The sequence below is a fragment of the Berghia stephanieae genome, unplaced genomic scaffold (assembly GCF_034508935.2).
Source record: "Berghia stephanieae isolate SIO BIC M18660-M18661 unplaced genomic scaffold, UCSD_Bste_1.3 scaffold35, whole genome shotgun sequence".
In the NCBI taxonomy this organism is placed as follows: domain Eukaryota; kingdom Metazoa; phylum Mollusca; class Gastropoda; order Nudibranchia; family Aeolidiidae; genus Berghia; species Berghia stephanieae.
Genome location: NW_027624733.1, coordinates 48,993 through 65,293, shown reverse-complemented (window position 1 = coordinate 65,293; position 16,301 = coordinate 48,993). Strand labels below are relative to the sequence as shown.

General features: G+C 57.9%; 2 non-coding genes and 2 pseudogenes across 2 annotated transcripts; all 4 read left to right on the top strand.

Annotated features, from left to right (window-relative positions):
• LOC144961662 (large subunit ribosomal RNA) lies at positions 1 to 2,369 on the top strand (annotated as a pseudogene; the record flags this gene model as incomplete).
• A 7,389-nt stretch (positions 2,370 to 9,758) lies between these two features.
• Positions 9,759 to 11,803, top strand: LOC144961656 (small subunit ribosomal RNA; annotated as a pseudogene).
• Positions 11,804 to 12,006: 203 nt separating this feature from the next.
• On the top strand, positions 12,007 to 12,163 carry LOC144961663 (5.8S ribosomal RNA). The gene has a single exon (XR_013643247.1). It is a non-coding gene; the product is annotated as a 5.8S ribosomal RNA (ribosomal RNA).
• A 325-nt stretch (positions 12,164 to 12,488) lies between these two features.
• LOC144961658 (large subunit ribosomal RNA) lies at positions 12,489 to 16,301 on the top strand. The gene has a single exon (XR_013643243.1). It is a non-coding gene; the product is annotated as a large subunit ribosomal RNA (ribosomal RNA).

Below are 16,301 nucleotides of genomic sequence, written 5' to 3'. Positions count from 1 at the left end.
CAAAACCGCCCCGCCCTGAAAAGGGAGGGCGCTGAGCGTGGCCCCAAACCCCGGGCCCCCCCGCCAGCGGGAGGGGTGCGACTCCCCCCCGGGCAGGCCGGGGCGAGTTGGAAAGGTCCCCGCCGCGGTGGGTAAAAGCCCGGGGAAAGCGACCCCGTTCGGACCCCGCCGCGGGTGAAGATCTTGGTGGTTTTTAGAAATATTGAAGGGGAGTATTTTTTCAAGGCCGGGGGGGAAGGGTTCCCCCGGGAACAGTGATGAAAGGGGGGTTTTGAGCGGTCCTAAGGGGGGGTTTTACCCCCTTTGTTAAAAAGGGGGTACAAAAACACGCCCCGGGCGGGGGGGCCCGAACGGGGCCGCGTGGGCCTGTCAGTCACCCTGCGACGCCGAAAGGGAACCCCGTTAAGGTTCGCTGGGAAACCGGGCGGCGGAGAAGGGCCCCCCCTCTTTCGCGATTTTTTCCCGGCGTGGGGGGCGCCGCGGCGACGCCGACAGAACGGGGAACGCTGCCGTGGGCACCGGGGAGAGCCGTCGTCTCTTTTTAAGGTCTGGTTCGCCCTGGAATCGGGTCGACCGGAGAAAGGGCTGGCCAGGCCGAAAAGCGTCGCCGTAAGACATGGCTGCGTCCGGAGCGCTCACGGCGGTCCGTGAAAACCCCGTCGAGGGCACGTCAATCTCGCTGCCCGGCCGTACTCATGTCCGCAGCAGGTCTCCTAGGTTAGCAGCCTCTGGTCCACGGAGTAATGTAGGTAAGGGAAGTCGGCAAAATGGATCCGTAACTTCGGGAGAAGGATTGGCTCTGAGGGCCGGGACGGTCGGGCTAGGGGAGGAAGCGGGCAGAACCGCACGCACCCTGAGGGGACACTCCGAGGGGGAGAGACGTGCGCGGAAACCCGTGGGGGCCCCGGGCCGAGCGGCCTCGCTCGGCTGACGCCCCTTCGCGGGGCGCGTTGGCTGCGCGGGGGACAACCGACGCGACCTCCGACTCACGCTGTCTCAGAACTGTCACGGACAGGGGGAATCCGACTGTCTAATTAAAACAGAGCGTCTCGACAGCCTGAAAAGGTGTTTACGGGACGTGATTTCTGCCCAGTGCTCAGAATGTCAAAGTGAAGAGATTCGCATAAGCGCGGGTAAACGGCGGGAGTAACTATGACTCTCTTAAGGTAGCCAAATGCCTCGTCGTCTAATTAGCGACGCGCACGAACGGATTAACGAGATTCCCACTGTCCCTATCTACGCCCCGGCGAAATCACAGCCAAGGGAACGGGCTTGGTGAAATCAGCGGGGAAAGAAGACCCTGTCGAGCTTGACTCTAGTCCGACTCTGTGGAGGAGCGTGGGGGGTGTAGCATAGGCGGTAGCGTCTTCGGGCGCGACAGTGAAATACCGCTACCCCCGCGGGACCTCCACTTACCCGACGGAGTGGGGACTCGGCGCCTTCTTGCAGGTAGGAGGCGTACGAGGTTCAGACGTCAAGCCGCCGTCGCGTCGGGCTCGGGGAGTCCACCGACTCCCCCCGACGCGGTCACGACGGCGACAGCGACCCTGCCGGGGACAGCCTCGGACGGGGAGTTTGACTGGGGCGGTACATCTTCTAAAGCGCAGCGAAGGTGTCCCAAGGCGGGCTCAGCGAGGACGGAAACCTCGCGTAGAGCAAAAGGGCAAATGCCTGCTCGACCAGGATTTTCAGTACGAATACTGGCCGTGAAAGCGTGGCCTATCGATCCTTTCGACGTTGGGAGTTTCAAGCGAGAGGTGTCAGAAAAGTTACCACAGGGATAACTGGCTTGTGGCGGCCAAGCGTTCATAGCGACGTCGCTGATTGATCCTTCGATGTCGGCTCTTCCTATCATTGCGAAGCAGAATTCGCCAAGTGTCGGATTGTTCACCCGCCAACAGGGAACGTGAGCTGGGTTTAGACCGTCGTGAGACAGGTTAGTTTTATCCTACTGATGAAGCGCCCTTGCCACGGTAATCTTGCTCAGTACGAGAGGAACGGTGAGTTCGGACCTCTGGTTCGCGCGTCCGGTCGTCAGGCCGATGGCGCCAGGCTACGTCCGTGGGAGTACGACTGAACGCCTCTAAGTCGGAACCCCGCCCGGTGAGCAAGGGTGAGCTTAGCTAGGGCCCTGAGCGTGCAGGCAACATTAAGCCGGCAACCCTCGGGTTCGTCGGCTAGTGCCGTGACCGGCCCGCTCGTCACGCGCGCTAGATCTGTGGTGCGCGTGGCTGGGTCGGTATCATCCACGTCCGTTAGGGGCAAGAAATCGCGTGCGGACCACATGTATTCCGTCGGGGTGTTGTAAGCGTTAGAGCTGTCCTGGTACGGCGATCCGTTGAGACTAAGCCCCGGACGCTGAGATTTTCCCTCCAGCAGGGTTTGTCTCGGCCACCTTTCCACCCGGCACGGCACGGCCCGGCCCGATCGGCCAGCCTTCGAGTCCTTGCTCTGCTCGGCTCGGCATGCTGGCGGTGCGGCGCGCGGCGGCGGCGGGTGCGAGAGTGTCATAACACGTATAAATACATTTACTTTACTTTACTTTACTTCTTCTTCAAAGTTCTATCTCCTAGAACTTGGAGAATTTTTTTTCTCTCCACCTGTCCAGAGCACTAATCCGTCGAGGCATAATCCGTAGAGCACTAGTCCGCAGAGTGTAATTCCGTCCAGGGTTCCTCGGCACTTTTGTTTCCCGCGTCGCACGCCAACGCATTGCATGTTCCTTCAGTCCTTTGTTCTGCGCCGGATTGCTCCCTGCCAGCTGGTGCGGATTCGCATCCTAATAGCTTCTTTACCTTCTTACCTTAATAGCTTCTCAAGCGAATTCGCCAACTGATTATTTATTTTTTCTCCGTCCACCTTGTCCTCTCTGAAAGCGAATTCGCCATGTTTAGTCCTTAATAGCTTCTGAGAACGATTCGCCAACGCATATTTAGTCCTCAAGGCTGAACGGAATTCGCCAACTGCATTTTATTTTCCCTTAATAGGCTTCTGCGAAGCGGATTCGCCAACTGCATTTTTTTTTTTTTTTTCTTTTTTGTTTTTTCATTTTTTCTTCCGCGTCCCTTAATAGGCTTCTGCGAAGCGGAATTCGCCAACTGATTTCTATTAGTCCTTATCGCCTTGAATAGCTTGTTTTTGCATCTTCCTTAGCTCTGGAAGCGAATTCGCCAACTGCATTTATTTAGCCCTATGCTCTGCGAGAAGCGCGATTTATCTTCGCCTCGTATCTAACTGCATTTTATTTCCTTTTCCCTTCTCGTCCACTGCTTTTTCTCTAGCTCTGGAAGCGATTCGCCATGCATTTTATTTTGTCCTTTAACGCTTCTAAGCGATTGCATGATTTTATTCTTCCTTAATAGCTTCTGCGAAGCGGATTCGCCAACTGATTTTTTTATTTTTTATTTCCATTTTTTTATTAGATCAGAATTTGTTTTTTTTTTCTTTCGTCCCTTAATAGGCTTCTGCGAAGCGGAATTCGCCAACTGATTTTTAAATTCTGGTCGCTGTCGCTAAGTTTTTCGCTTTTTCGATTAAATTTATTATTTTTTTTCTTCTTTTGTGTGTCACCTCTTGCACTTAGATGTGCTTGCGAAGCGCGAATTCGCCAACTGCATTTTGTAGCCATTCTGCCTGCGCTAGTTGATCTCGATAGTTTTTCTCGCTTCTCTCCCCGTATCAATTAACGAATCCTCTTATTTTTCTCCTCCTTCGTTCCCCTCTCTACCTTATGTTCTTTTTGCTTGTACCTTTTGATGCCTTACACGATTCTGCGAAGCATGATGTCGCCGAACTAGTAATTTCTTTACTCGCATTCTTCCTATATTTTTAAAAATTGGCGTGAGTGTTTTTTCTTCGTTTCTTTCCTCTCCCTTAAGTGCTTTTCTGCGAAGCGGTTCGAACTGCTTTTACACATTCTGGTGCGCTACGTTGTACTCAAGTTCTTCTCACTTTCCCCGTATCAGTAAAACAATCTGTAGTAGTGTTTTCTCCGTTCTGTCGTGTCCCGCTCTGCACGTTAGAGTGTTGCTGTTGGCTGTAGACGCGTTGTAAAGCGCTTTGAGCACGATTGCCTGGCTCGGCGCATAGTTGAGTACTCGATAGAAAGGTTCTTTACTCGCATTCTCTCCCCGTAATCAGATGTAAAACGAATACCTGGCCGTGAGTAGTGTTTTCTCCGTCCTTTCGTGTCCCGCTCTGCACGCTAAGTGTTGCTGTTGGCTGTAGACGCGTTGTAAAGCGCTTTGAGCACGATTGCCTGGCTCGGCGCATAGTTGAGTACTCGATAGAAAGGTTCTTTACTCGCATTCTCTCCCCGTAATCAGATGTAAAACGAATACCTGGCCGTGAGTAGTGTTTTCTCCGTCCTGTCGTGTCCCGCTCTGCACGCTAAGTGTTGCTGTTGGCTGTAGACGCGTTGTAAAGCGCTTTGAGCACGATTGCCTGGCTCGGCGCATAGTTGAGTACTCGATAGAAAGGTTCTTTACTCGCATTCTCTCCCCGTAATCAGATGTAAAACGAATACCTGGCCGTGAGTAGTGTTTTCTCCGTCCTGTCGTGTCCCGCTCTGCACGCTAAGTGTTGCTGTTGGCTGTAGACGCGTTGTAAAGCGCTTTGAGCACGATTGCCTGGCTCGGCGCATAGTTGAGTACTCGATAGAAAGGTTCTTTACTCGCATTCTCTCCCCGTAATCAGATGTAAAACGAATACCTGGCCGTGAGTAGTGTTTTCTCCGTCCTGTCGTGTCCCGCTCTGCACGCTAAGTGTTGCTGTTGGCTGTAGACGCGTTGTAAAGCGCTTTGAGCACGATTGCCTGGCTCGGCGCATAGTTGAGTACTCGATAGAAAGGTTCTTTACTCGCATTCTCTCCCCGTAATCAGATGTAAAACGAATACCTGGCCGTGAGTAGTGTTTTCTCCGTCCTGTCGTGTCCCGCTCTGCACGTTAGAGTGTTGCTGTTGGCTGTAGACGCGTTGTAAAGCGCTTTGAGCACGATTGCCTGGCTCGGCGCATAGTTGAGTACTCGATAGAAAGGTTCTTTACTCGCATTCTCTCCCCGTAATCAGATGTAAAACGAATACCTGGCCGTGAGTAGTGTTTTCTCCGTCCTGTCGTGTCCCGCTCTGCACGCTAAGTGTTGCTGTTGGCTGTAGACGCGTTGTAAAGCGCTTTGAGCACGATTGCCTGGCTCGGCGCATAGTTGAGTACTCGATAGAAAGGTTCTTTACTCGCATTCTCTCCCCGTAATCAGATGTAAAACGAATACCTGGCCGTGAGTAGTGTTTTCTCCGTCCTGTCGTGTCCCGCTCTGCACGCTAAGTGTTGCTGTTGGCTGTAGACGCGTTGTAAAGCGCTTTGAGCACGATTGCCTGGCTCGGCGCATAGTTGAGTACTCGATAGAAAGGTTCTTTACTCGCATTCTCTCCCCGTAATCAGATGTAAAACGAATACCTGGCCGTGAGTAGTGTTTTCTCTCGTCCTGTCGTGTCCCGCTCTGCACGCTAAGTGTTGCTGTTGGCTGTAGACGCGTTGTAAAGCGCTTTGAGCACGATTGCCTGGCTCGGCGCATAGTTGAGTACTCGATAGAAAGGTTCTTTACTCGCATTCTCTCCCCGTAATCAGATGTAAAACGAATACCTGGCCGTGAGTAGTGTTTTCTCCGTCCTGTCGTGTCCCGCTCTGCACGTTAGAGTGTTGCTGTTGGCTGTAGACGCGTTGTAAAGCGCTTTGAGCACGATTGCCTGGCTCGGCGCATAGTTGAGTACTCGATAGAAAGGTTCTTTACTCGCATTCTCTCCCCGTAATCAGATGTAAAACGAATACCTGGCCGTGAGTAGTGTTTTCTCCGTCCTGTCGTGTCCCGCTCTGCACGCTAAGTGTTGCTGTTGGCTGTAGACGCGTTGTAAAGCGCTTTGAGCACGATTGCCTGGCTCGGCGCATAGTTGAGTACTCGATAAAAAGCCTCTTTACTCGCATTCTCTCCCCGTAATCAGATGTAAAACGAATACCTGGCCGTGAGTAGTGTTTCTCTCCGTCCTGTCGTGTCCCGCTCTGCACGCTAAGTGTTGCTGTTGGCTGTAGACGCGTTGTAAAGCGCTTTGAGCACGATTGCCTGGCTCGGCGCATAGTTGAGTACTCGATAGAAAGGTTCTTTACTCGCATTCTCTCCCCGTAATCAGATGTAAAACGAATACCTGGCCGTGAGTAGTGTTTTCTCCGTCCTGTCGTGTCCCGCTCTGCACGCTAAGTGTTGCTGTTGGCTGTAGACGCGTTGTAAAGCGCTTTGAGCACGATTGCCTGGCTCGGCGCATAGTTGAGTACTCGATAGAAAGGTTCTTTACTCGCATTCTCTCCCCGTAATCAGATGTAAAACGAATACCTGGCCGTGAGTAGTGTTTTCTCCGTCCTGTCGTGTCCCGCTCTGCACGTTAGAGTGTTGCTGTTGGCTGTAGACGCGTTGTAAAGCGCTTTGAGCACGATTGCCTGGCTCGGCGCATAGTTGAGTACTCGATAGAAAGGTTCTTTACTCGCATTCTCTCCCCGTAATCAGATGTAAAACGAATACCTGGCCGTGAGTAGTGTTTTCTCCGTCCTGTCGTGTCCCGCTCTGCACGCTAAGTGTTGCTGTTGGCTGTAGACGCGTTGTAAAGCGCTTTGAGCACGATTGCCTGGCTCGGCGCATAGTTGAGTACTCGATAAAAAGCCTCTTTACTCACATCCCCACATAATAACAATAATAATAATAATAATAATAATAATAATAATAATAATAATAATAATAATATAATAATAATAATAATAATTTATAAGGTCTTGGTTCGATCCTCGTTCGCGCATACTTTACAGAGTTGGCCCACGGGCCGGCCAACCGTGCCGGGGTTCAAATCCCGGTTTGGGAGCTTTATTCATACGATTTTATCGCCTCGTCGATTCGAGGCTTTACCGCACGGGCGTCCCTGGGGTAAGAAGCTCTCGCTACGGCCGAGAAGGACTCTAGCGCCGGGACGCTCCCCGGTAAGCCCTCCGAGGGCCGAGGGAAAAAAACTTTGGTCGAGCGCATTTCCTCTACGGAGCGAATTTGAATGAAATAAACCCACCACCTATGATCGCACCTGGGACCTCCCCATTGCCGACCGGTTTTGAACTTCGGGCCCTTCCCGTTAGGGCCCTGTACTCGCTTGGCGGAGTGTTAAACGCGTTCCCGCTACTTCGCTAGAGTCGGGCGATCGACGACTCGGGCTCGATCGAGTTGGCCCACGGGCCGGCCAACCGTGCCGGGGTTCAAATCCCGGTTTGGGAGCTTTATTCATACGATTTTATCGCCTCGTCGATTCGAGGCTTTACCGCACGGGCGTCCCTGGGTAAGAAGCTCTCGCTACGGCCGAGAAGGACTCTAGCGCCGGGACGCTCCCGCGGTAAGCCCTCCGAGGCCGAGGGAAAAAACTTTGGTCGAGCGCATTTCCTCTACGGAGCGAATTTGAATGAAATAAACCCACCACCTATGATCGCACCTGGGACCTCCCCATTGCCGACCGGTTTTGAACTTCGGGGCCCTTCCCGTTAGGGCCCTGTACTCGCTTGGCGGAGTGTTAAACGCGTTCCCGCTACTTCGCTAGAGTCGGGCGATCGACGACTCGGGCTCGATCGAGTTGGCCCACGGGCCGGCCAACCCTGCCGGGGTTCAAATCCCGGTTTGGGAGCTTTATTCATACGATTTTATCGCCTCGTCGATTCGAGGCTTTACCGCACGGGCGTCCCTGGGGTAAGAAGCTCTCGCTACGGCCGAGAAGGACTCTAGCGCCGGGACGCTCCCGCGGTAAGCCCTCCGAGGGCCGAGGAAAAAACTTTGGTCGAGCGCATTTCCTCTACGGAGCGAATTTGAATGAAATAAACCCACCACCTATGATCGCACCTGGGACCTCCCCATTGCCGACCGGTTTTGAACTTCGGGGCCCTTCCCGTTAGGGCCCTGTACTCGCTTGGCGGAGTGTTAAACGCGTTCCCGCTACTTCGCTAGAGTCGGGCGATCGACGACTCGGGCTCGATCGAGTTGGCCCACGGGCCGGCCAACCCTGCCGGGGTTCAAATCCCGGTTTGGGAGCTTTATTCATACGATTTTATCGCCTCGTCGATTCGAGGCTTTACCGCACGGGCGTCCCTGGGTAAGAAGCTATCGCTACGGCCGAGAAGGACTCTAGCGCCGGGACGCTCCCGCGGTAAGCCCTCCGAGGGCCGAGGGAAAAAACTTTGGTCGAGCGCATTTCCTCTACGGAGCGAATTTGAATGAAATAAACCCACCACCTATGATCGCACCTGGGACCTCCCCATTGCCGACCGGTTTTGAACTTCGGGGCCCTTCCCGTTAGGGCCCTGTACTCGCTTGGCGGAGTGTTAAACGCGTTCCCGCTACTTCGCTAGAGTCGGGCGATCGACGACTCGGGCTCGATCGAGTTGGCCCACGGGCCGGCCAACCGTGCCGGGGTTCAAATCCCGGTTTGGGAGCTTTATTCATACGATTTTATCGCCTCGTCGATTCGAGGCTTTACCGCACGGGCGTCCCTGGGGTAAGAAGCTCTCGCTACGGCCGAGAAGGACTCTAGCGCCGGGACGCTCCCGCGGTAAGCCCTCCGAGGGCCGAGGGAAAAAACTTTGGTCGAGCGCATTTCCTCTACGGAGCGAATTTGAATGAAATAAACCCACCACCTATGATCGCACCTGGGACCTCCCCATTGCCGACCGGTTTTGAACTTCGGGGCCCTTCCCGTTAGGGCCCTGTACTCGCTTGGCGGAGTGTTAAACGCGTTCCCGCTACTTCGCTAGAGTCGGGCGATCGACGACTCGGGCTCGATCGAGTTGGCCCACGGGCCGGCCAACCCTGCCGGGGTTCAAATCCCGGTTTGGGAGCTTTATTCATACGATTTTATCGCCTCGTCGATTCGAGGCTTTACCGCACGGGCGTCCCTGGGTAAGAAGCTCTCGCTACGGCCGAGAAGGACTCTAGCGCCGGGACGCTCCCGCGGTAAGCCCTCCGAGGGCCGAGGGAAAAAACTTTGGTCGAGCGCATTTCCTCTACGGAGCGAATTTGAATGAAATAAACCCACCACCTATGATCGCACCTGGGACCTCCCCATTGCCGACCGGTTTTGAACTTCGGGGCCCTTCCCGTTAGGGCCCTGTACTCGCTCGGAAGACCGTTTACGCGGCGTTAAACGCGTTCCCGCTACTTCGCTAGAGTAGTGCGATGGGAAATTCGGGCTGTTCGGAGGTCGGGCTCGGGTTTGCCATACGTGCCTGGGGTCGAATCTGAATTTGCACCAAAAAAATTTTTTTTTTTAGTAGTCCGCAAGAGGAAAAGGGCTACCTTACCAGGGGTTTGGGACGTATAGTAGGGAAGGCGGTCGTCGGTCGGAAAAATTGAAATTGAAGCAAGGCGAGCCGAAAGGCGCGCGGTGGCCTCTGGTACACCCACGGTCACCAGCGCCTGGACGAGCGGTGGTCGGAGAGTCCGGAGTCGGTCCCAGGTTAGCTCCTCGGTAGAGGACCTAGAGTCGTGTGAGCGCGAGCGTGTCCGGGCGGTCGGAGCAGTCCGACCCAGCAGCGAGAAGGCCGAAGGGGTGAACGTTTGTGCGGTAGAGTCGAGAAGGGCCGTCGGCGAAGGAGTCGAGCGCTGGGAGTTCTCGGCGTCTGGGCTTCGGTCGTCGGCGCCCGTAGCCTCCTGTCCCAGCGGGTCCGTCCCGCCGGGTTGGAAATGGATACGCTACCAGGTTGATCCTGCCTGTAGTCTTATGCTTGTCTTGAGGGTTAAGCCATGCACGCCTATGCTCACCCTACACAGAAGGGGAAGCCGCGAACTGCTCAGTATATCGGCGATAATACACGGGGTGGGCGATGTTTGTCCGGACACCTGTAGGAATCCCAGAGCTAATACGTGCACACGAGTCCTCCTCCTAACGGGGTTACCTCCGCGGGGAGAGGGCGCATTTATTAGGATCTTGACCGGCGGCGGGTGGTTAACGCCGCCCGCCAGGCTGAGGCGAACTCTGGGTATGTGACGACCGCTGTTAGCGGCGTGCCCGTTTGCTCGCCGTCCCATCAAATTTAGACGGCCCGGGCAAGAGCCCCCCGTGTTGGCTACGGGTGACGGAGGATCAGGGTTCGATCCCGGAGAGGGAGCCTGCGAGACGGCTACCACGCTTAAGGGTGGCAGCAGGCGCGCAACTTACCCACTCCCAGCACGGTGAGGTAGTGAAGATAAATGTCGGGCTGGGCTCGCATGCGAGCCTAGCGGTCGGATTGAGCGTAGACCAAACACGTGCCGTTGATGACCTATCGGAGGGCAAGCCTGGTGCCAGCAGCCGCGGTAATTCCAGCTCCGATGGCGTATGTTGTAGTTGCTGCGTTTAAAACGCTCGTAGTTGGATCTCTGAGGTGACGGCAGCGACAAACCGCGGGTGACGTTGCCCCGGCGATTATGCACCGTCGTGGTTTTGGGGATGGAGCAAGCGGTGCCTTCCGGTGCCGCAACCGGACCCTCGCGACGGATCTCGCCGGGCATCGCTTGCCCGTCGCTGCCGGTTTAGTCTCTTTCCGTCTTAAGCCGTGTCGGCTTGGTACGTGGCGTATCTGGGCCGACACTAAGGTACGGGCGGTGTTCTCCCTGAATCAATTGGAGTGCTCAAAGCAGGTCGTGCTCGCACAGCTTTGCTCGGAACGATGTGATGACGCCACCGCCCCGCAATGTAACCACGGGACCGGTCTCCGTGGGGGCGGTGGGCGAGGTCTATAGAGACGGCCGGGGGCGGCGTACTACCGCGGGAGGGTGGAATCCGACGATCGCGGTGGGACGAACAAGAGCGAAGGCACCGGCCAAGAGCGCCTTCGTTGATCATGAACGAAAGTCGGAGGAACGAACGCGATCAGGTACCGCGGTAGTTCCGACAGTAAACCATGCCGACCGGTTACGCGGGGACGTCCCCTGTGGGGAAGCCTCGCGAGGCCCCGGAGAAATCAGAGTGCCTGGGCTCCGGGGGAGTACGGTCGCAAGGCTGAAACTTAAAGGAATTGACGGAAGGGCACCACCAGGAGTGGAGCCTGCGGCTCAATTTGACTCAACACGGGGAAGCTTACCAGGTCCGGACACCGCGTGGATTGACAGACTGAGGCTCTTTCATGATTCGGTGGGTGGTGGTGCATGGCCGTTGCTAGCCCGTGGAGCGATCCGTCTGGTTCATTCCGATAACGGGCGAGACTCTGCCCTGGCGGATAACAAACGGCGGTCAAGAGGGGTCCGTCTCACGGGTTGGGTCGGCGTTTCGGCTCTCGGGTCGGGCGTCGGTCTTCCCACTCAGGGAGAGGCGGTGCCCCGGACCGCCGTCGCGCAGGCCGCGTCCTGCAGGGATTGACCTCGAGCAGTGCGTACGAGATGGAGCCATAACAGGTCTGTGATGCCCTTAGACGTCCTGGGCTGCACGTGTGCTACAGTGGTGGCGCCAGCCGGCGCGGTGTAGACCGTGAGCGTAGGAGTCTTCATGTCCGGGGTCGGTCTTCCTGCGAGTTGGGCCGTGAACTCGGAATGCCACGTAGTCACGGGTCAGCATCCCGTGCCGACTACGTCCCTGCCCTTTGTACACACCGCCCGTCGCTACCTTCGGTGGACGGCGCAGCCAGGGCCCCGGAGTGGCCGGCGAGACGGAGCTTCGGCTCCTGAAATCGCAGTCGTCGCGATGTCGCCCGAACTGCGCTGCCCCGAGAGGGTAAAAGTCGTAACAAGGTTACCGTAGGTGAACCTTCGGTAGGATCACGTCCGATTTCGTTTTGCCCCCAGCCCGCCCGACGGGTGAAGGGTTAAAAAAACACTGTCCGGTGAGGCCGGGCTGCTCCCTGGCCGGGGAGCGGTCCAGGCCGATAAACGGGGCGGCGGCGTTGCGCCGCGAGTAACCGCGCGCGCAACGCTTGCCCCCCCCACCCTTTGTCGTCGTTTGGCCCTTAAGCGAGAAAAATAAATACAACCTTTGGCGGTGGATCACTCGGCTCGCGCGTCGATGAAGAGTGCGGCCAGCCGTATTGAGTCGTGTGAACTGCAGCTGCCTCATTGAACATCGACGTCTTGAACGCAAATTGCGGCCGTGGGCGTAAGTCACCGGCCACGTCCGTATGAGGGTCGGCCCTACGACGTCGCCGCAACCGGTCTTCTCGGGGGGACTGAGCGGCGCGACGTGCCGTACCGGTCGGGTCTCGTCCCGACTGGCGGCCGTAGATCGAGGGCTCCCGTCTGACCACGGGAGACGTCGTCCCCACCCGGCCTCTGGGTATGGGCGGGGGACGACGAATAAGACGCGCACCGAAGACGGGGAAGCACGCACGCGATCGGCTGCTTCTTCCTCAATCCTCGGGCCTGCTCGATGTACACGCGAGCGAGGGCTTCGTGGGGGTATGCGGGGAAGTAAGTATAACGACGCGCGGCGAACCCGACGGATGGGGCGATCTGCCGACCTCATATCGGACGAGGGTACCCGCCGAACTAAAGCATTTCAGTAAGCGGAGGAAAAGAAACCAACGGGGACTCCCCCAGTAACGGCGAGTGAAGCGGGAAGAGCCCAGCGCTGAAACCCCCTGGGCCCGTGCCCGCGGGGAGCTGTAGCGTTCGGGTCGGTGTCGAGCGGGATCGGGAGCGCCGCGCGAGTCTTCTCGAGCGTGGCTTGCCCAGAGCGGGTGCCAGGCCCTTGCCGGCGGCGCTCCCTTCCGCCGACCTCGACCCCGGAGTCGGGTTGCTTGGCAGTGCAGCCCGAAGCGGGTGGTAAACTCCACCTAAGGCTAAGTACCTGCGCGAGTCCGATAGCGAACAAGTACTGTGAGGGAAAGTTGAAAAGAACTCTGAAGAGAGGGTGCAAAGCGCGTGAAACCGCCAAGGGGTAAACTGGCTGAGCCGAGCGACGTGTCCCGCCGTGGCGGCTGGTCGCCCGTGCCCCCCGCGGAGGCGCCCCGGAGACGGGGACGCCTTCCGAGTTCGGGGGTCGGGCGCGTGCCCCACCACGGCGGGTCTCCGCTGCCACCGGCACCGGGCCGTCTCGTCCGCGCGCCCTACGCGGGTCGTCGGCCTGCGGATCGTGGGCGCGAGTTGGCACGAGAGCGGTCGTATTCGGGTGCCGTGGTCGACCGCGGACAAACGGCGGCGGTTCGCCCCGGGGGTTTCGGCCTCCCGGGCGGGCGGCTCCGGTCCGTCGAAAGGTGCGCAGCGTTATTCCGGTACCTGCCCGACCCGTCTTGAAACACGGACCAAGGAGTCCGACGCCTGTGCGAGCCGCAGGGTTTCCACTAAACCCCACGGCGAAGTGAAAGCGAGAGGCCCTCGCGGGCCGAGGGCGGGATCTCTCGGGCGACTCACCGAGTCCCCGGAGCGCACCGCCGGCCCGGCGGTCGCCGCGTTGACGGCCCTGTCGGAGCATGAGTGCAGGCGTCGGGACCCGATAGATGGTGATCTACGCCTGAGCAGAGCGAAGCCGGGGAAACTCTGGTGGAGGCTCGAAGCGACTCTGACGTGCAAATCGACCGCCCGACTTGGGCGTAGGGGCGAAAGACCAATCGAACCATCTAGTAGCTGGTTCCCTCCGAAGTTTCCCTCAGGATAGCCGGTGCCGACGGAACGATTTTCACTCGGTAAAGCGAATGGTTGGAGGCATCGGGGGCGAAACGCCCTCGTCCTACTCTCAAACTTTCAACGGGTGAGGCGCCAGACCCGCCTCGCACGGGGCCTGGCCTAGAATCACGGGTGCCGAGTGGGCCATTTTTGGTAAGCAGAACTGGCGCTGCGGGATGAACCGAACGCCCGGTTGTGGTGCCCAACGCAGGACGCTCACGGAAAGCTAAAAGGTGTGGGTCGGTACTGACAGCAGGGCGGTGGCCACGGAAGTCGGAATCCGCCAAGGAGTGTGTAACAACTCACCTGCCGAACCGACCCGCCCTGAAAATGGATGGCGCTGAGCGTCGGACCCACACCGGGCCGCCCCGCCAGCGGGAGGGGTGCGACTCCCCTCCCCGGGCAGGCCGGGGCGAGTAGGAGGTGCGCCGCGGTGGCGTGAAAGTCCGGGAGCGATCCCGTTCGGAGCCGCCGCGGGTGAAGATCTTGGTGGTAGTAGCAAATATTGAACGGAGAGTACTTTTCAAGGCCGAAGTGGGGAATGGTTCCGCGGGAACAGTGCATGTACGTGGGTGAGTCGGTCCTAAGGGGCGGGTTAGCTCCCTTGCTGAAGCGGGTACGAAACACGCGCCGGGCGGGCGGCCGAACGGGCGCCGCGCCTGGCCTGTCAGTCACCCTGCGACCGCCGAAAGGGAATCCAGTTAAGGTTCGCTCGGAACCGGGCGGCGGAGAACGGCCCCCCTCGTCGCGACTACGTTCCGGCGTGGGGGGCGCCGCGGCGACGCCGACAGAACGGGGAACGCTGCCGTGGGCACCGGGGAGAGCCGTCGTCTCTTTTTAAGGTCTGGTTCGCCCTGGAATCGGGTCGACCGGAGAAAGGGCTGGCCAGGCCGAAAAGCGTCGCCGTAAGACATGGCTGCGTCCGGAGCGCTCACGGCGGTCCGTGAAAACCCCGTCGAGGGCACGTCAATCTCGCTGCCCGGCCGTACTCATGTCCGCAGCAGGTCTCCTAGGTTAGCAGCCTCTGGTCCACGGAGTAATGTAGGTAAGGGAAGTCGGCAAAATGGATCCGTAACTTCGGGAGAAGGATTGGCTCTGAGGGCCGGGACGGTCGGGCTAGGGGAGGAAGCGGGCAGAACCGCACGCACCCTGAGGGGACACTCCGAGGGGGAGAGACGTGCGCGGAAACCCGTGGGGGCCCCGGGCCGAGCGGCCTCGCTCGGCTGACGCCCCTTCGCGGGGCGCGTTGGCTGCGCGGGGGACAACCGACGCGACCTCCGACTCACGCTGTCTCAGAACTGTCACGGACAGGGGGAATCCGACTGTCTAATTAAAACAGAGCGTCTCGACAGCCTGAAAAGGTGTTTACGGGACGTGATTTCTGCCCAGTGCTCAGAATGTCAAAGTGAAGAGATTCGCATAAGCGCGGGTAAACGGCGGGAGTAACTATGACTCTCTTAAGGTAGCCAAATGCCTCGTCGTCTAATTAGCGACGCGCACGAACGGATTAACGAGATTCCCACTGTCCCTATCTACGCCCCGGCGAAATCACAGCCAAGGGAACGGGCTTGGTGAAATCAGCGGGGAAAGAAGACCCTGTCGAGCTTGACTCTAGTCCGACTCTGTGGAGGAGCGTGGGGGGTGTAGCATAGGCGGTAGCGTCTTCGGGCGCGACAGTGAAATACCGCTACCCCCGCGGGACCTCCACTTACCCGACGGAGTGGGGACTCGGCGCCTTCTTGCAGGTAGGAGGCGTACGAGGTTCAGACGTCAAGCCGCCGTCGCGTCGGGCTCGGGGAGTCCACCGACTCCCCCCGACGCGGTCACGACGGCGACAGCGACCCTGCCGGGGACAGCCTCGGACGGGGAGTTTGACTGGGGCGGTACATCTTCTAAAGCGCAGCGAAGGTGTCCCAAGGCGGGCTCAGCGAGGACGGAAACCTCGCGTAGAGCAAAAGGGCAAATGCCTGCTCGACCAGGATTTTCAGTACGAATACTGGCCGTGAAAGCGTGGCCTATCGATCCTTTCGACGTTGGGAGTTTCAAGCGAGAGGTGTCAGAAAAGTTACCACAGGGATAACTGGCTTGTGGCGGCCAAGCGTTCATAGCGACGTCGCTGATTGATCCTTCGATGTCGGCTCTTCCTATCATTGCGAAGCAGAATTCGCCAAGTGTCGGATTGTTCACCCGCCAACAGGGAACGTGAGCTGGGTTTAGACCGTCGTGAGACAGGTTAGTTTTATCCTACTGATGAAGCGCCCTTGCCACGGTAATCTTGCTCAGTACGAGAGGAACGGTGAGTTCGGACCTCTGGTTCGCGCGTCCGGTCGTCAGGCCGATGGCGCCAGGCTACGTCCGTGGGAGTACGACTGAACGCCTCTAAGTCGGAACCCCGCCCGGTGAGCAAGGGTGAGCTTAGCTAGGGCCCTGAGCGTGCAGGCAACATTAAGCCGGCAACCCTCGGGTTCGTCGGCTAGTGCCGTGACCGGCCCGCTCGTCACGCGCGCTAGATCTGTGGTGCGCGTGGCTGGGTCGGTATCATCCACGTCCGTTAGGGGCAAGAAATCGCGTGCGGACCACATGTATTCCGTCGGGGTGTTGTAAGCGTTAGAGCTGTCCTGGTACGGCGATCCGTTGAGACTAAGCCCCGGACGCTGAGATTTTC